Below are 21824 nucleotides of genomic sequence, written 5' to 3' on the forward strand. Positions count from 1 at the left end.
GTGGAATTTTTACATTGTATGTCGATGTAAAATCTCATCTAAAGTAAAATTTTACATTGATGATTGATGTGAATACTATATTGATAAACTTGATGTAAAAACTCCATATTTTTCAAAGCTCAATGATCAAAAACCTTTTAAGGTTCGGTGTGAAACTCCATTGATGAATTTTTACATGGATGAAGTTTTATACAGCTTCCAAACGCAGCCAATAAAACAAATTTATCCATTTTAATATGAATTTTTATGGATAAAAAAGTCATTATGTTATCATCAAACATTTAACCACGTAAATAAGCGTATTTACCGGAATGGAAGTGACTTAAAAAACGAATAAGGCCTACACGTAAAATATAAATGGATAAGATAGAGATAAACCTAGGTTGCGTTTGTTGGGAAACATAAAATGAATTTCTTTCTAAATCCTTTTTGTTTTTCTTAAAAGTGACAGCCTATACGCTTTAGCAATACGTACCTTGCAACTAAACGTAATTCGATCCGGGAGAAACCTTGGAAAAACTCCTTCGCAGAAGAGGAGCGTTCTATCGACGGACTAAGTCCGGCGATCGAAGGTATGGTTTTGCTCCCTTCGTCTTTCTCTTCTTCTTCATCCTCCTCCCTTAGGGTTTGGAAGAGACTTCTTTCTTTGAGCTTTGTTTTAGGGTTGGGCGTGGACTTTGGAACCAGTGTAAACCGAAGGAGAGGGATAAAGGAGAAGACGAAACTGAAAATCTCATTCGATCTTTGTGGTTTGGATAAGAAGACCGAATTCGATCAGGTTATTTATCTTTCTTCGTCTTTTCCACACAACCGCTCTGCCCCCTTCTCTCCCCCCATTCTCTCTGTAAGAGCAAAAACAACGCCTTTGAAAATAGGGATCTGCTCCTCACTGTTCGAACGGCAAGTGGGGGCCTCTCTATGTGTGTGCACGTGCGCGAACAAGAACAGGGGGTCGATACCCTTGTTTCGCCTTTTCTCTATCTTCTCCTTGTCCCCATTCGGTTTCTCTCCGACCCCTTTGTTCATTGTGATTTAATTCATTTTTTCATTAGGAATTTTCTTTTGCAGAATTGGCATTACGAATTGCCAGGCTTCAATTTTAGCTGTCACCTTTGCTTTATTGGATAGAGTTGCTCCTCATTATAAGTAGTATGCGTCTCACCATAATCCTACTCTTATTATGTTATTTGTTTAAATTAGAAGTTTGTTTAACTTGATATATTATTTTATGAACTTGATGATCTAGTATCTTTTATCATGTGAAGTTTACTGCTGTTTGGGAAATTCTTCAATATTTCTTAATTCTGCTGTTTGCAGCTTGCTGTTATAATCAGGAAAATAATCTAGTGATCTAGGGTTCCTTTTGCCAAAATTCATGCCTAGGTGGGAGTTGCCTAGATTCATCCATATGCCTTGACACCATAGTACTTTTAACTCTTTTTATTTGGTTTATCTAATTGACAAAATTTTTATTGGATGTAAAGGGGAAGCAAAGGAAAAAAAGAAGAAACAAATTTTAAGAAAACACCTTGTGTGCACTTCTGAGTTCTGAATGAAAAAAAAGTTAATGCATACTTTCTGATATGTCACAAAGCCTCCTCAAAAGAAATAAGCTATCCATATACTCAAATTTGACTAAAACGAAATGTCCACTCAAGGAACTCAATTCTACATCCTTTTTGTTGTCAATGGGCTCAATTTTAGCTGAAAGCAAATGTTATTGCTTCCAATCCCTAAAAGTCTCCATATATCATACCTTAACCCTTCTAATAAATTTGTTTTCCATGTATTACAAAGACTACGTGTTTGTTCATGGATAATAAAGTCCTGCTAAGATGGCCACAAAATGATTTTCACTTATGAAAGAAAATAAGTTGTTTTTTTTTCCTGCCAATTGGCGTTAGAAGAGGCTTGGTTATCTAATCATTGATTCATTTCCAAAACATACATTATACTTGAATTTTCTTGAGACACATGCAAAATCACCAGGAATTTTTTTTGATAGATACAAAACCAAAACTGCCAGGATTTGAATGTGTTTTTCATACCTGAGGTCATTATCATGTGGACTTGGACATTGGAATTGAACTTGTTATTCCTACCTGAGTCCAATTTGGCAAGCCTAAAAAATTGGGACTTAGGAACACATCTCATATAAACAATTTTTTATAGTATATTAGATATTGTGATTTTTCGCTATTACTCCTAACATTGTAAACCTGTATAGGCATAAAAACTTAAATTTGATGGGCAGAAATATTGGGAACATATGGGCAATAAGATAGTCAGAATTCCTTGAAAATGGAGGGGAGTAATACCTGGGTCCTAATGTCCTATCTTTCAGGCCAGCAATTTTGATCCGTGCAAGGTTCAAAATTTTGTCATGTATTGGGGTGCATTGAGTGTATAATATCATATCAGCCCTGCTCCAATACATGAAACATTAAATGTTTTAAAATTTTTATGTTTTAGGTGGTACGCCTTGCAACACCGCTCCCCTGTAAACTTTTGAGAAAAACTAAAAAAAAAAAAGCACGCATGCTGGTCAAACCTCTATATGCATCTATTGGCATATTGGGGTGTATTGATATTTTGAGCCTTTGATCCATGGCACTTGGTCATCTCTTTGGCCAGTTCACAGGTTGATAGCCACGGGACCAAGGTTCAAAGTATCGATACATCCCAATATGCTGGAAAGGGTGTATCAACACTTTGAACCTGGTGGAGATCACTTTTTTTTTTGTTTTTTCTTTTCAAAATTATGTTTTGGAGTCAGTTTAAACATTGCTTAATGTTTAAACTGATTCCTTTTGGAAAATTCCTTGAAAATGGTGTATTATCCACCTGCCAATATGGTACAATAGACCCAATACAGCGTGTATTGTGTTGAAATTTTGAACCTTGAATGGGGCAATAAGAGTATACTGTAATCTTTATGCACTAAATGTCAAATCTCATAATTGCTGTGCAACCTTTTTTTTGGGGGGGTCGTAGGAATTCTGTATACAAAATATTGTTATGTTCATCAGTAGAGAATAGATATTCAAATGTGACAAAGAAAATCAACATTTCTAACTTGTTATCTTAGAGGAAGCTCAGGCAACAGTCATAGTGATTAGGCCATAAGGGTAAGTCAGTAACTGAGAGAACTGAAAAAAAGCTGGTAACTGAAAGTCTGAGAGAGATAGCTGCAAGCCCACAACTCAATCCTTGTCATTGTAGATCAAATGTCATGGTAAGGGTATTGGCTCTCCTCAATCCTCATCTAGTAGCCAGTCATCCAGAAGAAGGGAGTCCAAATTATTATAGAGTTTGCTTCTATTTAATTTTTGGTGGGAAATGTGGAAAGAAAGAAACAAAAGAATCTTTGATGGAAAGTCCACAAAGGGATTAGGATAGTTGCTATTTTTAATTCTTTCGGTATGGACTAGCTATTTGTTCATCCTGAATTTGAAGATGTATCTTGGTCTTCATTTAGGCCAATGATGGTCAATGCTAAGACACTGTTTATGAATTTCCTTTGTGGGTAAGATGGATATGCATATTGACTGAGTAAAGTATTGATATATTTCAGGTTGTAAATGTATCATTTTCTTTCTGATAATTTTTTCCTAAGTTTATTATCAATTTTGACATCTTGTACCTGTATGAGCTTCTGGTACTTGTACAGATGTCCAACCAATAAGCTACTTTGGAAATCAAATACTAGCAGTGAAGTGATTTCAGTGATCAAGAGGAGGGGATTGTACTAGTATATTTCGGCATATTAGCTATCTAGAAGTGATTAGAGCAGCAATTATAGTTTTGCTTCAGGAAATGATTTTGATATGTTCTTTAGGCCAATTTATTGTGGTAGAGAAAGCCTCTCAGGTGGATTTTTGGATTTTTTTTTGATAATAACAAGAAGATTTCATTAAAATAAATGGATCATTACAGACATTCTGGTGTTGAGAGGAGACCGAAAACAAGTGACAGAAAACTCTCAAGACTACGTTCTTGAGTAGTTGAGTTCCAAAAACACCCCTAATTGTGACTAATTTCCCTGAGAGACCAATTGTAGTAAGCTCCAGCCATTCCCTGCAACTTGAACCCCAAAATTCAAACCTATTCCTCACATCGAACCTCTTCAGCTTTGTTTCTTGAAGACATGCCACCTCTGGCTGAATCTTCTAATCAGATTTCTCACCACCATCCTCCTCCGATCTTCCCTCAAGTTAACTCTTAGTTTTGACATTTTCTCAAATAGTTGAATCACCAATTTTAGGTTCTTGACCCAACTAATATCCTCACCCTTGCAGAACAATAATGTATCATCCACAAACCATAAATGGGTCACCTTGACAAAGTGTGGTTGTTTGTCTTGGGACTTCAATTCTGTTGGCTTTGTCTTGAGACTTTGGTTTTCGTAGAGGGTTAACAGATGTGGTAGTTGATTTTGTCTAATTTGCTTTGCCTTCTTGGGAAAGTGTGGTTGGATCTCTCGTTGCTAGATAACAGGATTTGGGCTTCTCACCCCAAAGGGTTCTTTTCTTGTGGTTCCTTTTTTAAGTCACTTTGCAACACCTCCTCTCAACAGGCTTTCCTTTCCAAAGAAGTCTGGTGTAGGTCGGTTCCTCCTAAGGTAATGGCTTTTTGTTGGGAATTGTGCCATGGGAAAGTTAACACCATGGATAACCTTCAAAAGAGAAGACCCTTTCTCTGTATCTCTCCAAATTGGTGTATTCTTTGCAGATCTCATGGTAAGGACTGTTATCGTTTATTTCTATCTTCCTCCTTATTCCTCTTGGCCCCATAAAAGAGGAAGAAGCATGTGGAAGTGTTTTAGAGCAGCTTTGATTTGGACAGTTTTGGAAGAAAGGAATAATATAATATTCCCCAAGAAGGAAAGGAGCAGCCAGGCCTTGAAGGATTGCATCATGAATAGAGCAATACATTGGTTAAAGTCTATGGAACTGCAGCAGTAGCTAGAGTCTTTACAAACTGCCCGAAACTGAATTTTGATGGGAGCAGCCAGGGCAACCTAGGGCTCTCTGGATTGGGAGGAGTCCTGAGAAATGAGAATGTAGAGATTATTCTTCTCTACTTTGGTCCATTTGGAGTTGGGAATTCTGTTAAAGCAGAATTGTTAGTTGCCATACAAGGAGTTCTTCTTGCAAAAAAACTTGGGAGTGGAGCAGTTGCTAATTGAAAGGGATTCTAAGATAGTAGTGGGGTGGCTAAATAATTCAGAGGAGGTTGATCTACAAGAATGAGCCCAAGAAATATAAATGGCTGACAAGAAACATGACTGTTATGGTACATTGGGTGGGGAGATCAGCGAATGCCCTTGAGGATACTTTGGCAAAACAATGGACAAATAGGGAAACACTGTTTTGGGCTAAACTGTAATTTTGTAGTAGCACCCATGTATTCCTTGCTATAGTTGTTTTGGTTTATGTTTTTTGGGTTCCATGTCTTGGAGAGGCGGCATCTCGCACCTTCCCAACGGTCTGTAATTTCCTCTTGATTTTAATGAAATGTGATATATTATTTGTCAAAAAAAAAACTATAAATGGGTGATCAGTACTCTCCAGCCCCTTAACAAATTTTTAGAATCTGCCCTAGTATTAGCCTGCCCAAAACATCAACAATTAATGTGAACAGTCAGGGTCTTTTACTGGCATGATGTCCGGCAGTTTATCAAAGGCACAAATGGATTTTCAGGGTTTTTTGCTGAATGCATTTGTGGAACTCCAAATCTATAACAGGTGATTATTCGACAGTGAAATCATGATATCAGAGGGAAGAAAGATGGAAAAGAAAGTTGGCGATTGAAGCAAAAACTTTTCTTCTTGAGGAAGCAACAAACAATGGAACAACAATGCTGAAGATATGGGAAGACAAAAAAGCTTTTATTATGTTAATAGGAGAAGCCATTGGTTGGCTAAAAGGTTTTGTTGATGGAACAGTGCACTCTGTTAAAAGACAAGGTTGGAAAAGTTCCTTCGGTCTACTGGGGAAAAGCTATGAAGTAGAGATGAGAAGAAATGTGAAAGGATGGTTTGTCTCCATTACAGAGTACATTGGGGCTAATAGAAAAATTTTGATTTGTGTTCCAGAGGGCAGGGAGAGAAGAGGTTGGATGGTTTCTGCTGATAGTTTACAGGATCTGCTGACAAGACAAGAGGAAAAGTTGCAGAAGACAAAAAAAAGGTTTACAGCGAAGTTGTGAGAGAAACACCTGAATTGCATTTCTCTAGAAAGGACTCAAAGGGAGAAGATTCTGAAAGTTTGAGCTCGAAGCTTGTTTTTGCTAGTTCAAACGGCAGAAAAAATTGTTTTTAAGCAAGGAGAAAGAAGATTGGAGACAGAGGCTGGTTCTTATAGCAACTACAGAGGTTACAGGGTTCCCTTGACAAAATAGTCAAGACTTTAGGAAGAAATCTTGTTAAGTATAATCTTTCAGATTTGAAGGCAGCGAAGGTTCAAGTTTCGGGGTTGAAGCCAAGTGACTTGAGTTTTTGATCTCTTCTCCGACGGCTTATGGTTGAAGGTCTGGTGTTTGACAGAATTCTGAGACATCTTTGTGGAAGATGAGTTCGAAGGTTGAAGACGATGGTTTATTGGTGGGATGGGTGACATGGAGAAGGTTGGGGGAGGTGGAAAGGTTGAAGGGGCAAGCGTTTTTGGTATCTGAAAAGTCAAACTTTAAAGGTCTTTTGGGGACTCTATTCGAAAGAGAAAACATTTCAAATTGTCTTGAAACTAGAGAAATGAAGGAGGGTAGTAATTTGACTGTAAAAGATTCCCATGGTGGGTCCATGTTAGACTCGAGTAGGGGCCCAATTAATAACAAAAACAAAAAAGGGGCAAGTTGGGCCTGGGAGTTCTAATCAGATAGCGGAAGGGGAGAAACATTTTATTGAACTGGGCCGGGTTGATAGTTTAAACAAGAGGACACCATGTGAGGCTTTAAGTGGCCAGGTGAGTTGAGGACCCAACTTATTAAGTAGGCCTTTAGAGGATGCTAATTTTCAACCATTGTCATCCCCAATTGTTCTCTCAGAGAGTCTTGATTTGAAGAGGGTCGACACAGAAAAGCAAGTTTCCCATCACACTCGTTCAGAAGCAATTCAACTTCACTCTAAGGGTGGACAGTAGGCGTGTCCATGAAAAACCGAACCGAACCGAACCGAGAAAACGGAACCGCAAAATGCGGTTATCGATTCGGTTTCGGTTTGGAATTTTTGAAAAACCGAAGGACCGGTTCAGTTTTCGGTTAACCTACAAAAAAACCGGTGGTTAACCGAACCGACCGGTATATATTTATATGTATATTTTATATATCATTTATTATTTATAATGTAATGTTATACGTATATTTATATAATGTATATTATAAATAGAAAAAACCGAAAAATTGAAGAATCGAACCGGTCAAAAACCGAAACCGGCAGACCAGTTAACCGGTGGTACCGGTTTGGGGAAATAGAAAAAATCGGTACCACCGGTTCAGTTTGCAAAATATGCCATGGTTTGGTTAATTGAACCATGGACACCCCTAGTGGACAGTGGTTGTGGGTGCGCATGACCAAGCAGTTGAGGGCAAAAGGTGATAATGTTGAAAAATTGATACCCCTACTCTGTTAAAAGAAAAAGGAAGGAAGAGATTTGGGAGTGGGTGATTACTAAGTTTGTTCATTCCGTTGATTTGTGCAAGTTAAGGTTCTCGGAGACTGATGCATCTTCAGAAAAGATTTACTACCAAGCACCCTTAGTGGTTTCTAAAATCAACATTTCACAAGGAAGGATGACTGACAGGGCTAGAACTATATCTCTTGAAAAAGGTTCTCACAATGTCTTGGACGAGGCTAAGGAAGGAATTGAAAACGCTTTAGATGTGTAGTTTTTAATCGTTAAAGAGGTGGTGAACCAACTTCCTAAGCAGTAAGGGGAACATGGAAGATCATTTGTAGAGAACGAAGGTGGGAGAAAATGTTGAGGAAAGTGATAAAAGAAAGAGCTATGACTTCAATATTTTAGAGTGTTAGGTACTGCCTAACTCAGGGACTCTTTCGAGGGAGCCCGCCTCCTGAATGAGAGAGAGAGAGAGATTGTATTCCCAAATCGATAATCCCCTCCTAGCTTCCTTTCCTTATTTATATACCACTGTTACAATTCTGTTATACCAGCCTCTCCACTTGTCCAATTTGTTAGTTAGTTACATTCTTTAAAGGTTGGCTGTTAGTTACATTCTTTAAAGGTTGGCGTGGCCTTTTCTTGTACACTTGTATTCCCTTTATTTGTGTCTCAACAGTCCCTCCTCCCTTGAAAGCGACCTTGCCCTCAAGGTCAAGATGTGGAAATCTATTCTGTAAATCCAAGTAAGGTTCCCAAGTTGCATCCACAATTGGGAGACCTGACCATACCACCAATGCCTCTGGTTCGATGTGATTCCCTTTGCGTATCCACCTGAAATCTGTTCCTTAGGTTCTTGGAAGATCACTGAGAACTTTTGAAGTAGTTGTTGTAGTTGTGTGCGGCCTTTTTTGGATCTGCACTAAAACGATGTGGACTGGGTCTGCTGCCTGTTTCCTTAGGGAGGCGAGACTAATAGGTCCTGAACCCTTGGACAACTACCCTTGAATATGCACCTGTGAGCTGCCCACTTGAAAATCCATGGTGAGACATGCCCAATCACATATCACCGGCCCTAGTTGCCTTAACCATTGGACTCCAAGAACTACATCTAATCCACTGATTGCCAGGGGGTGCAGATCTACCTCGAACTCATGTCCTTGTATCTTCATCTTTAATTCTGTGCACGTACTATCGCACACCAGGTTGCTCCCATTAGCTACGTGCACCCGGAAGGCTGTACATGGTTGGACCGGAATCCCTAGTTGTCTGACCAATGTTTGGGTAATGAAATTGAGAGTGCTGGCACTGTTTATCAGAACTAACACATGGCGCCCTTGTACCAGTTTAGTTACTCTCATAGTTTGAGAAGAAGCAAGACCGATCAAGGCTTGCAGGGATACTTCTGGGTATTCCTTTGTCCATTGCCTCCATTCTTGGTTGTCCATTGGCTCTTCAATGTCTGTTGATTGCTCGACATATTCGGTTTCAGGTTGAAGGAAGAAAACTTGAGGGATCTTACAGCAATGGCCCGACCCGAATTTGTCTCCACATGCATAACAAAGGCCCTTCTCCCGTCGGGCTTGCATCTCAGCCCAGGTTAACCTCTTGGCTGAGCCGGGGCTTGAACCAGAGTTGGCGTCCTTGCTTGTGATTCCTACTCCTGATCTGGGCTACGGTTTACCCAAGATACCTGGTTCTGGGTTCGGTATACCTGGTATGATCGCAGCTCCTAGAGGTTGATTGATCCTTCTTGTCCGATTCAGTTTGTCTTCATGTAGTCGAGCTAATGCTGCTGCTTCAAGAACGGTGGTGGGCTGCATGGCTTTTACTTCCAACCGCAATTCTTCCTTGAGTCCAACAAAACTGCCGACAAGCGCGTTTTCTGGCCAGCCTTGCACGCGCACAGCTAATCTTTCGAACGCCATCTGATAATCTTGGATGGAGCCGGTCTGTCGTAGCTTAGCGAGGCATTCATCATAGTTCTCAAATGCCGAAACTCCAAATTGCATGGTTAAGGCGTCGGTGAAGTCTGCCCAAGTGGCTCTTGGGTGCCGTTGCCGGTACCACTGGTACCAGACGATCGCCTCTCCTTCCAGGTGTGCAGAAGCTAATGGGACACGATTAGGTCCCTGTGTGTCGTGGTAATCGAAGTTTCTTTCTGTTCGCAGAAGCCAGGATGGGGGATCTCCCCCTGCGAAAATGGGAAACTCGATTCTTGCTGTTCTTGATCTGCTTCGATGACTGGTGTCACTGCGCTCTTTTTGATTCGGCGCAGGTGGTTCCTTTGCCAGTCGTTCAAGTAAGGATGCGAAGCTTTCTTTGATTTCTTTGACGTCAGCCGATATTCTTTGCATTTCTCCTTCCATGTTGGCGACTCTGTTCTCCATTGCGGATGACCTTGTGCTTGGCATCTTGGCTCTGATACCAACTTGTTAGGGACTGCCTGACTCAGGGACTCTTTTGAGGGAGCCTGCCTCCTGAATGAGAGAGAGAGAGAGAGAGAGAGGTTGTATTCCCAAATCGATAATCCCCTCCTAGCTTCCTTTCCTTATTTATATACTGCTGTTACAATTCTGTTATACCCGCCTCTCCACTTGTCCAATTTGTTAGTTAGTTTGTTCTAGTGGTTGGCTGTTAGTTACATTCTTTAAAGGCTGGCGTGGCCTTTTCTTGTACACTTGTATTCCCTTTATTTGTGTCTCAACATAGAGAGTAGCTGGGAGGTGTTTTATGGAAAGATTACTACCTTGGACTGTTTGTAGAGGAAAAGGCCTTCTTTGTGTTTGATTCCTAATTGGTGTGCACTTTGCAGGGCTAGTGGTGAGGACTTTTCTCACTTACTTGTATCTTGTTCCTTTTCTAGTGCTATTTGGTGTTGGATTTTTTCTTTATTTGGGTGCAGGTGGAATCTGTCCACAGATTTAAGTCAGCTATTCGATCTTTCATTTTTTGTGTGGCCTACAAAAAAGGAAAAATAATGTGGAGATGTATTACAGCAGTCGCCTTGTGGACAATATGGGAAGAAAGGAATGCAAGGGTATTTAAGGAGGAGGAAAGAAGCACTCAAGCTGTTGATGACTGTATATTAACTAGGGCCATTCATTGGTTGAGAACTATGGACCTATTTTATACGTTCTCCTTTGATGATTTTTGGAGAAACTGGTTAGCGATGGCTAACAGCCATACAAGGAAGGACAGGAATTCTGTTGTGCGGATGCCTCCACCTGAAGGATGGGTAAAGCTGAATTTTGATGGAAGCAGCCAAGGAAACCCAGGCCCTTCCGGGATAGGAGGGGTGCTGAGGGATAATTAAAGCAAAATATTAGCATTGTTTTCAGGCCCTGTGAGAATAGGAGACTCCAATAGAGCTGAGTTATTAGCGGCAGTACAAGGTATTCAGATTGCAGAACAGTTAGGAGTCCAGCACTTGGTAGGTAGTTGAAGGGGACTCTGATATTGTTGTGGGATGACTGACAGAACCAGCTTCAGCTATGTGGCGACATAGAGATTGCTAAGGAAAGTCAACTGGATCACAAAAGACATGGCTGTTACCTTTCATTGGGTGGGAAGATCAGCAAATGCCTTAGCGGATGGGTTAGCTAAGCAAGGGGCCTCAAGGGAACATTTATTTTGGGCTGCTTCATAATTTTAGTTCTGGTTAATTCTGGTCAATTCTGCTTTAGTTTGATGTAATATTTGTTAGAAGAGGTAACAACTCGTGCCTCCTCTTGGGTCTACTGTATTGCCTCATATTTCTGTTTTAATAAATTATATTCATTCATCAAAAAAATAAAAAAATTCAGAGAGTAGCTTCTGCCGCAATGTTACTGATAGCAGGAAATTGGGCATGGAGTTGGAGAATCAGAATGTTAGGGTCGAAGCTGGAGTGGAGATTGAAGATGAGATGGAAGGTGAGGAATTTTCAAGTGAAAGTGAAGAGATTGGAAACCAGATTGAATGCTACACCGGGGATGTTCGGCAATATGAGGAGGTGAAGATCGGAAAATTGGGTTTCAATTTTGGTTGAAGGAGTCAAGGAGCAACTCTGAAGGGAGGGGGGGGGGACAAACCAATGAAATAATAGGAAAGAAACCACGCAATTTGAGAAATTATAATTTTGTGCATGTGACTAAAATTTTCTCTAGGCTAAAGCTGGGCCTGATAGGAGCAGGACCTACAAACCATTTCAAATGGGTTTACAAGAGAAAAAGATTGGGTGACAATGGGACGTATAGTATTGATCATAAGGGGACAACAAGGCAATCTCAGTCATCAACCTCTTTGATGTTGAAGGAGCATCAGGAAAACACTTCGAGTGGAGGCGATTCGAAGTCTGTGGTGAGATAGACGATGCAAAAGGATAACAGTAATGATGGGGGATCAGGTGAGGGGGCCCTCCAAAAAATAGTGGATAGAGAGGTTACAATTGGGAAAAACCTAGGTCTGTTTTATTGGGGTGGTGAGGAGTTTGCTAGAAAGGCTTTTGAGGAGTTTGAAAGGAGAACGAAAGAGAAGTTGAATAAAGATGCCTGTTCGAAAAAAAAGACAAGATATGGGATGGGGACGTTTTAATCCAAGAGGACATGTCCACTGAGGTTCTATGAAGTCATGGTTGCGGCAAGGAGGGGTTTTTGTTTTTTGTTTTCTTGATGGGCTGTTGGGCTATGTTTTCTGGGGATTGGTTTGGGGTATTTTCCTTGTTCTTAGTTTGGAATTGTTTGGGTGTTCCTTTTGTCATCAAGTTTTGTGGGTTTGGGGTCTCAAAGGGTCTTTGAGAGTTGCTTTTCTTCTCTCGGTGATATCTTATCACCTCTTTGATGTCTCTCTTTTTTAATAAAATTTTATCTTTATTCTTCAAAAAAGAGGGGGGGGGGTCCCCTTGTCTAATTGTAGGAAAATGGTCTATCAATACCCCATTCACCATAATAGAATAATGGCAAGTCTCAATATAGCCATGACGAATCCACTTACACCATTTTACCCCAAAACCAAAAGTCTCCATCACCTACAACAAAAAGTACCATTCTGCCAAGTCACATGCCTTTTCAAAATCTTGCTTACACACTACTCCTTTTTTCCCACTTCTTCTCATGTCCTCCACACTCTCATTGGCAATTAAAATCTGATTAGTTATTTTCCTATTACTCACAAAAGCACCTTGATTCTGGGAAATGATATATGGAAGCACAACCCTAATTCTCCGCGAGAGCACACTAGCAACAATTTTATACAAATTGTTTACCAAGATGATAGGTCTAAACTCCCTTGGGTGATCTGTACCACACTTTTTTGGAACCAAAGCAATGAAAGTGGAATTCAACCTTGATTTATCACACCCCTCCCAAAAAATCCATTCAAAACCTTTTTGATGTCCTGTCTTAATATGTCCAAACAGTCTTGATAAAATGCCATTGTAAACCCATCAGGACATGGTGCTTTAGTTCTATCCCTAGAGAAGATTGCTTCCTTAATTTCCTCCAAGTCGAAACTCTTCTCAAGCCATGCTTTAAGATCCTCAAGTACCTCTGGCCAATCCAACCCTTCCAACTATTGTCTTTCATTTAGGGGTCTCCTATAAATAGATTTAAAGTGATCCACAAATGTCCTTGCTATTTCAAACTGTTGGAGTTTTACGTCATTGATTACAAGCTTAGAGAGAGTTTTTCCTCCTATTTGCCATGGCATGAAAGAATTTTGTGTTTCTATTCCCCTCCTTCACCCACTTATGTTTGGATTTTTGCCTTAAACTAACTTCTTTCTTAAACAATAGATCCTCCTGCTGCTTCCTCAGAGATCATCTTTCCTCCTTATTCCCTTTCCTCAAATGACCCTTGACTCTCCTTAGCTTCCAACTCCTCAATTTGACCAATCACTTCCTATTTTCTCTCTTCAAGTCTCCCAAATTGCTGAATACTCCACTCCTTGATTCTAGATTTTAATTCCTTTAATTTCCAATGAAATTTCATGCCCTCCCATTTCACATTTGGATTACTTTCATTCCACCAATTCTTTATTTTTTCTATAAAACCAGGGAGACACATCCACATATTCTCAAATCTAAAAGGTGCTGGACCCCTACCACCCCAACTCTTCTTTGGCAATGGAAATAGGCCAGTGATTAGAAGTTACCCTAGGCAAGGCTCTGGAAACTTGGTTTCCCCATTGATAATTTGTTAAACAATCTGTCACGTCATCTAATATCATATAAAATCAACTAAACTTTAAAACTATAAGTATTTGGCATTTCAGCAGCTCCAAGATACAATATGATACGTCCAATACTTTGAACCTTGGATCTATGAATTTCTGGTGAACATCCTAAATACCAGACTATGACTGGTTTTTAGCCAAATACCTGTTGACAAGACCAGTGTTATTAAAGTGTTGACTAGTTAATTGAGGATGATACCAACTGTATTAGTAAGTTGCCAACACCTAGGAAGACCAAGTGTTAACACAGTTGACTAGGTTGACTAATTGATATAGTTAACCATGAACCCATTTTGAAGTTCCATATCTATGTATATCAGTAATACATTATTTGTTGAGACACAAATAAAGGGAATACAAGTGTACAAGAAAAGGCCACGCCAGCCTTTAAAGAATGTAACTAACAACCAACCGCTAGAACAAACTAACTAACAAACTGGACAAGTGGAGAGGCTAGTATAACAGGATTGTAAGAACAATATATAAATAAGGAAAGGAAGCTAGGAGGGGATTATCGATTTGGGAATACAATCTCTCTTTCTTTCTCTCTCTCTCTCCTTCATTCAGGAGGTAGGCTCCCTCGAAAGAGTCCCTGAGTTAGGCAGTACCTAACAAGTTGGTATAAGAGCCAAGATGCCAAGCACAAGGTCGTCCGCAATGGAGAACATAGTCGACAACATGGAAGGAGAAATGCAAAGAATATCGGCTGACGTCAAAGAAATCAAAGAAAGCTTCGCATCCTTGCTTGAACGACTGGCACATTCACCACCCGCGCCGAATCAGGAAGAACGCAGTGACACCAGTCATCGAAGCGGATCAAGAACAACAAGAATCGAGTTTCCCATCTTCACAGGGGGAGATCCCGCATCCTGGCTTCTATGAATAGAAAGATACTTCGATTACCACGACATACAGGGACCTGATCGTGTTCCATTAGCTTTTGCACACCTGGAAGGAGAGGCGATCGTCTGGTACCTGTGGTACTGGCGGTGACACCCAAGAGCCACATGGGAAGACTTCACCGACGCCTTAACCATGCAATTTGGAGTCTCGACCTTTGAGAACTATGATGAAAGCCTCGCTAAGCTACGACAGACCGGCTCCGTCCAAGATTATCAGATGGCGTTCGAAAGATTAGCTGTGCGCGTGCAAGGCTGGCCAGAAAACGCGCTTGTCGGCGGTTTTGTTGGTGGACTCAGGGAAGAATTGCGGCTGGAGGTAAAAGCCATTTAGCCCACCACCGTTCTTGAAGCAGCAACATTAGCTCGACTACATGAAGACAAACTGAATCTGGCAAGAAGGATTAATCGACCTCTGGGAGCTGCGATCAGACTAGGTATACCGAACCCAGAACCAGGTATCTTGTGGTAAACTGGAGCCCAAATCAGGAGTAGGAATCACAGGCAAGGACACCAACTCTGCTTCAGGCCCCGACTTAGCCAAGAGGTTAACTTGGGCTGAGATGCAAGCCCGATGGGAAAAGGGCCTTTGTTATGCATGTGGAGACAAATTCAGGTCGGGCCATCGCTGTAAGATCCCTTAAGTTTTCTTCCTTCAACCTGAAATCGAATATGTCGAGCAATCAACAGACACTGAAGAGCCAATGGACAACCAAGAATGGGGGCAATGGACAAAGGAATATCCGGAAGTATCCCTGCAAGCCTTGATCGGTCTTGTGTCTTCTCAAACTATGAGAGTAACCGGACTAGTACAAGGGCGCCATCTGTCAGTTCTGATAGACAGTGGCAACACTCTCAATTTCATTAACCAAACATTGGTCAAACAACTAGGGGTTCCGGTCCAACCATGCACTGCCTTCCGGGTGCACGTAGCTAATGGGAGCAACCTGGTGTGCGACAGTACGTGCACAGAATTAAAAATGAAGATACAAGGACATGAGTTCGAGGTAGATCTGCACCCCTTGGAAATCCATGGTGTAGATGTAGTTCTCGGTGTCCAATGGTTAATGCAACTAGGAATGGTGATATGTGATTGGGCTTGTCTCACCATGGATTTTCAAGTGGGCAGCTCACAGGTGCATATTCAAGGGCAGCTGTCCAAGGGTCCAGGACCCATTAGTCTTGCCTCTCTAAGGAAACAGGCAGCAGACCCAACCCACATCATATTAATGCAGATAGACTCTCACGGGAACGGCCCCATTCTAGCCCAAGTAAGCAGATCCGAAGAAGGCCGCATGCAACTACAACAACCACTTCAGAAGTTCTTAGTGATCTTCCAAGAACCTAAGGAACTACCACCGAAACGTGCCCATGATCATTGCTTTCCATTGCTGCTCGGAACTGCACCCACAAATGTAATGCCCTATCGTTACCCCTATTTTCAGAAACTAGAGATTGAGAGGCAAGTGCAAGATATGCTTGACAGAAAAATTATACAACCCAGTCAAAGCCCATTCTCCTCCCCAGTATTACTTGTGAAAAAGAAGGATGGGACATGGCGGTTTTGTATAGACTATAGGGCTCTGAACAACATTACTGTGAAGGATCGATTTCCCATACCGGTAATCGATGAACTACTAGATGAACTCGGTAGGGCAACCATATTCTCTAAACTAGACCTGAGATCGGGATATCATCAAATACGGGTCCATGAGGGAGACATCCACAAGACTGCCTTTCGTACACACGAAGGGCATTATGAATTTCTGTTCATGCCGTTTGGGTTGACCAATGCGCTAGCTACGTTCCAAGCCCTTATGAATGACATATTTAAACCCCATTTGCGCAAATTTATACTCGTTTTTTTTATGATATACTTGTATATAGCGCTACATGGGACGGACACCTAGTACATCTACAAATCACCTTGGAACTGCTAAGGACTCGTAAACTCCTTGCAAAGTAGTCAAAGTGCGCATTTGGACAGACACAAGTACACTATTTAGGGCATGTGGTCGAAAACGGCATTGTAGCTACAAACCCGGAAAAGATCTCAAGCATGATAAATTGGCCCCGACCCCAAAATGTCAAGGAGCTACGAGGCTTCTTGGGTTTAACAGGGTACTACCGGCGATTCATCAAAGGGTATGGACTGATTGCTGCCCCCTTGACAAGTTTACTTAAGAAGAATGGGTTCTGCTGGACTAGGGAGGCCCAACAGGCCTTCGGGACACTCAAAACAACTGTCTCATCCCCATCGACGCTCGCACTTCCAGACTTCTCAAAGGACTTCATCATTGAATGTGATGCGTCAAGCCAAGGAGTTGGTGCAGTCCTCATGCAAGAAGAAAGGCCAATAGCATTTTTCAGCAAAGCAATGACAGCACAGAAATGGGCCAAGTCAGTATACGAATGCGAATTGATAGCAATTGTTCTCGCAGTTCAGAGGTGGCGGCCCTACCTTCTAGGAAGGAGGTTCATCATACGAACTAACCACCAGAGCCTAAAATTTCTGTTGGAGCAGTCCGTACTATCCCTGGAACAGCAGCGATGGATAGCCAAATTACTTGGCTACGATTATGTCATTAAATACAAGGCAAGGCACACCAACAAGGTGGCGGATGCACTGTCGCGCCAGCCCCAACTATTTCCATTACTTCTCACGGGCCCAACTTGTTCCATCATGGGTCAGCTAAGGGAAGAAGCCGAAAGGCACCCACAACTGAGCAAGCTGCGTTCACATGTCCAAGAGGACCCTACTAGCCACCCAAGGTACACAGTGGAGAATGACTTGCTGCTGTATAAACGCTGGATGGTGATACTACAGGATTCAGCCCATATTCAGCAGCTTCTGGAAGTGTTCCACTCATCACCAGCAGGAGGACACTCAGGGATTCTGCGCACATACAAGAGACTAGCCATCCAATTCCACTGGAAAGGCATGCGAAATTCGGTCCAAAAATTCATAGCCGAATGTGTCATTTTCCAGAAAAATAAGGCGGATACCTAGTCTCCAGCAGGACTGCTACAACCACTCCCAATTCCTACACAAGTGTGGGCAGATATATCCATGGACTTCATAACGGGGCTTCCCCTTTCCTATGGCAAGTCCGTCATTCTCGTAGTGGTTGATAGATTCACCAAATACTGCCATTTTCTCCCTCTGTCCCACCCCTTTACAGCCTCAATGGTGGCTGAGATTTTTACTAAGGAGGTGGCACGACTGCATGGTACCCCTAACTCTATTGTCTCAGACCGCGACCCTATTTTTATGAGTCGTTTCTGGGCAGAACTTTTTCGCCTACAGGGAGTGAAACTCTTCAAATCTACCAGCTACCACCCTCAAACAGATGGGCAGACTGAGGTGGTCAACTGGAGTTTGGAAACTTATCTAAGGTGCTATGCAGGGGATAGGTCACGTCAGTGGCTCAAGTGGCTTCATTGGGCATAATGGTGGTACAATACCACGTATCATAGTGCAGCAGGAATGACTCCCTTCTGGGCTCTATATGGACGAGACCCACCTCCCCTACTCCCATATGAAAAAGGGTCTACAGCAGTAGCAGCAGTAGAAGACCAACTCTTCCAGCGAGATAGGGTGTTACAAGATCTCAAATCCCACCTCCATCGAGCCCAACAATGGATGGCAGACTCCTACAACAGAAGGCATAGGCCTGTCCAGCACCAGATTTGGGAGCAAGTCTTACTTAAATTACAACCATACAAGCAAGTTTCAGTAGCAGGCCACAGGTGGAACAAACTGAGCCCTAGGTACTTCGGCCCATTTCGGATTGTGGAACGCATTGGGTTGGTGGCATACAGGCTTGACCTCCCAGCAACATCAAAATTGCACCCGGTATTCCATGTATCCCTATTGAAGAAATGGCCAAAAACAGGAGCAATAACAACAACCACCCTCCCATCATTCTCCGAAGATGGCCAAGTTCAAACTGAGCCCACCTAGATAACAGATTTCAGGTGGATATGCAAAGGGAATCACATCGAACCAGAGGCATTGGTGGTATGGTCAGGTCTCCCAATTGAGGATGCAACTTGGGAACCTTACTTGATTTACAGAATAGATTTCCATATCTTGACCTTGAGGGCAAGGTTGCTTTCAAGGGAGGAGGGACTGTTGAGACACAAATAAAGGGAATACAAGTGTACAAGAAAAGGCCACACCATCCTTTAAAGAATGTAATTAACAGCCAACCACTAGAACAAACTAACTAACAAACTGGACAAGTGGAGAGGCTGGTATAACAGAATTGTAACAACAGTATATAAATAAGGAAAGGAAGCTAGGAGGGGATTATCGATTTGGGAATACAATCTCTCTTTCTTTCTCTCTCTCTCTCTCTCATTCAGGAGGCAGGCTCCCTCGAAAGAGTCCCTGAGTTAGGCAGTACCTAACATTATTGCTTTATTTTTTTGTGTGTGTAAATGGCTTATGCTGGCGTGTGGTTGGCGATGGTATATAAATACAGCCTTGATGTTTATATTTATGAAGCAAAGATTTATTTGCCAATGGATTGGCAGATGCCTTGGCTTAATGAGGGATGAAGGGGACAGTTTATTTTGGTGTAGTGGGTGGGACCTCTGGTGAAAAGAACAGTGGTGAGGGCATCTTAAATGCAGGGATGCCTCTCTTTTGTACCATAATTCATTCTTCTTTTACATGAAAAACATTATGTATGTTTAAGGGCATATAATGGCTATATATTCTGGACCAGCAGGTAGAGTTAATTCACAAGGGCAAAACCATTCTGCTAGATTGAGAAGGGGAAAACATCTATATTTCAGGAATATTGTAATTGAAGGAGATTCAGAAGTTGTTATAAGCTGGCTTCATATGATAAATTAGGAACATAGTAGCATGGTGGTGGGGGCGGGGGGAGGGTGGTTTTCTACCTCTGATGTAATGGGTGCTCTGGGACTTTGGCACTTGTCACTTGTACATTATTTCTCATTCTTTCTGATTATAATAAAGGAAAGTACTTGCATAGGAACACAATGAAGGAGGTAAGCAGTTTAATTAGGGAGCTAGGAGCTATAATTTCTTGGATTCATTGATTAGCAAATAGCCTAGCAGATTCTTAAGCAAAATTGGGTTCAAATTGAATTCAATTGTATAGGGGAATCAGAAACCAAGAGATGCAAATGTGTAATGGAAGGGACATATACTATGGGTGTTCTGCACAAGTGTTTTGTAACATTTCATTCTTTTACGAAGTTAATAATGTTGGATGTTACCAACCAAAAAGAAAGTTTGCTACTTGTAAAAAAGGCAAAGATTGTTTTGCCAAATGTGTATATCATGTAGTTGGTGCATAAGCACCAAGTTAACAAGAGTGATGAATCAATAAGTGGTCCAGAATATCCTAGCTTCCATTACATAGGAAGGACATGCTTATCCTCATTTTTCCATAGATATTATGGTTGTAAGAATCTCATTGATGGGTGTTATCCATAATTCCATGAAGGCTACTCTAGAAATGAAGCTACTTTATCAGTATAGCTGTAGCACACCATACCTTAATTAGGACAGAAAGTACTAGACCAGTACAAAGGTGGCTTTGATCATGAATGGCTTATTTGGTGTATTGACCATGATTAGGATGTCTTCTGATTTGTAATCTAGTATTAAGTTTAATGAGGAAATATTCAAAAAATTTGAGTCTTTCTTTATGAGCTATCACTAGCAAAATGAAAAATTTTGGTTGCTTAGATTCGTCCTACAGTACCTTGTGCCATTATCTTGTGATTTATTTAATGTTTTCCACCCTAGAATTAGAACCAATGTTTTGAAAACCAACCCAGAAACAGAACTGTTTTTGCCTTCATTTTCCAGCTTAGTGGTTCAACTGTCAAGGTTGAATGGATCAACCCATGATGTCATAAATAAAACAATAAATATAAAATTGTTAGAAATATATGTGAAAATAACTGTTGAGTGTTCACTTTTCACATGTCAAAAAGTGAAACCTTAAAAAGTAAAAATGATTTGTTGGTGTGAACCTGTGACCATTTTCTGGTTCAACAGTTCAATTTTCTAGGCCAGTGGTTTTTTGACCAAATCAACATTTTTCTTATTTGTAAAAAGGCGGGTTGGGTGAAATGGTTTGACTGCCCGAATCAACAACATTTTTAAAACCTTGATAAGAAGTTAAGCCTTTTCTTCAAATATAAGCTACCACAAACAAAATACCAAATTTGACCAGTTTGACCTTTCCCATTGGTGTAGGACACTTTAAAGAGTAACTATTATTTATTTATTTTTTGATTGGAAATTGTAACTTCATTAATACAACTTAAGTATAACTTTCCAGAGTTAAGTACAAATATCAACCCCTAAACAGGTGTTGAGCCCCTAGTAATCTTTCTTACAAAACTGCCAAGAACATTCTCTCCCTCACAGTCCCTTCTTTAGCCAATGTGCCAGCTAAACCATTAGCTGATCTCCTTGTCCATTTGAAGCATGCACCGATCTCCCTTTTTTGTGTTTAGGATTTCCCTTATGGGCTGTCTATAAATTCAGGCTCCCAACTTACCAGATTGCAGCCACTCAATCAACAAGTTAGAGTCTCCCTCTATCTCAATTTGGTGTAACTGCAACTATTTGGCATATCTTACACCTTGAAGCAAGGTCATCACCTCCGCTCTCAATGAGTCGCCCACTCCTATTGGTCTTGAAGACATAGCCACAATTATGCCATTTTCATCTCTGAATACTCCTATTCCTAAAGGGTCTAGGTTACCTCTAGAACTCCCGTCAAAGTTCAGTTTCACTCTTTGTTGTGTTATTGGGGACCACAATTCATGCACAGTAGGTTTTATGAAAGCTGTAGATGCCACCACTTCCCAATTCCTGCAAATGTCTTCAGTTGAGAAGTCTTTAAACAAATCCAAAGTTTTCAACCATTGAATAATCATAATGATTATCCTTTCTACAATTTCCTCCTTGGATTTCTCCACTCCTTTAAGATCCTATTGTTCATTTCTTCCCAAATTGACCATAAGATAACTACTCTTGTGGCTCTCCACATTAATCTTCCACGTTTCTTCGGTTGCCTGAAAAAGCTTGGGTCAAGGAGG

The 21824-nt window shown here is 41.1% G+C and overlaps 1 protein-coding gene across 4 annotated transcripts in view; it reads left to right on the forward strand.

Moving 5' to 3' along the window:
• The first annotated feature begins 385 nt into the window (after positions 1-385).
• LOC104599200 (LisH/CRA/RING-U-box domains-containing protein) overlaps positions 386-21824 on the forward strand; it is a 65624-nt gene continuing 44185 nt past the window's right edge. For 2 of the 4 annotated variants that reach the window (XM_010261638.3, XM_010261639.3), the window contains exons 1-3: positions 432-572; positions 663-778; positions 1069-1149. The gene's annotated coding sequence lies outside the window, so the exon portion shown is untranslated. Of the gene's footprint in view, positions 573-662; positions 779-1068; positions 1150-21824 lie in introns of all 4 variants that reach the window. The other 2 variants (XM_010261640.3, XM_088899004.1) reach the window with 1 other exon arrangement.

The sequence above is a fragment of the Nelumbo nucifera genome, chromosome 2 (assembly GCF_055504915.1).
Source record: "Nelumbo nucifera cultivar China Antique chromosome 2, China Antique-T2T, whole genome shotgun sequence".
In the NCBI taxonomy this organism is placed as follows: Eukaryota; Viridiplantae; Streptophyta; class Magnoliopsida; order Proteales; family Nelumbonaceae; genus Nelumbo; species Nelumbo nucifera.